Consider the following 996-nt stretch of genomic DNA (forward strand, 5'->3'; position numbering starts at 1 on the left):
ATTTGATTAGGTCCTATTTGTTTACTTTTTTTTTAATTAAAAATAATTATCTGTTTATGGCTGTGCTGGCTCTTTGTTGGTGGAGGTTTCCCTCTAGTTGTGATGAGCAGGGGCTTCTCTTTAGCTGCAGTGTGTGGGCTTCTCATTTCAGTGGCTCCTCTTGAGCAGTGCACTGGCTCTAGGGTGTGTGGGCTCAGTAGTTGAGGCTTCTGGGCCCCAGAGCACAGGCTCAGTAGTTGTGGTGCATGGACTTAGTTGCACCATGGCATGTGGGACCCTCCTGGACCAGGGATCGAAACCATGTCTCCTGCATTGGCACATGGGTTCTTTACCAGTGAGCCACCAGGAAAGCCCTTTTTGTATATTTTTGCTTATATTTCTATTTCCTTAGGAGAAAATGTTGGTATAATTTATGTCAGAGAATGTTTGCCTCTAATATCTTCTAAAGTTTTATGGTATCACATCTTATGATTAAGTCGTTAAGCCATTTTGAGTTTATTTTTGTGCATGGAGGGAGGGTGTGTTCCAACTTCATTGATTTGCAGTCCTGTGTCTCCGTCCTTGTGTCTTAGTCTCCACTTCATCTAAGCACACCAGTCAGATTAGATTAGGTCCAGTATAATTGAGGGTAATGATTAACTCTTTAAAGTCCCTGTCACCAAATTCTAAGAAACTGATGGTTAAAGTGTCAAGTGAATCTCAGAGATAGCCAAGTGAAGAGACTTCAGAGCCCTGGATATGAGGATCTGGGATTCCATGTCCTCTAAGCAGGGGTCGTTAGTCTTTGGTGGAACCTGCCCAGGTGTAAAACGTGCTCAGTGTTGGGGTGATGAAAGAGTCATGGAGATGGATGGTGGTGATGCCTGCACAACTATGTGAATGTGCTTAGTGCCACTGGGCTGTATGCTTAAAATTGTTAAAATGGTAAATTTCGTGTTATATACATTGTAACACTTATGCAAACATGCATAGTAGCACTGAATCTTTGAGAACATG

This window comes from Bison bison, unplaced genomic scaffold (genome assembly GCF_000754665.1).
Source record: "Bison bison bison isolate TAMUID 2011002044 unplaced genomic scaffold, Bison_UMD1.0 scf7180017849766, whole genome shotgun sequence".
Taxonomy (NCBI): Eukaryota; Metazoa; Chordata; class Mammalia; order Artiodactyla; family Bovidae; genus Bison; species Bison bison.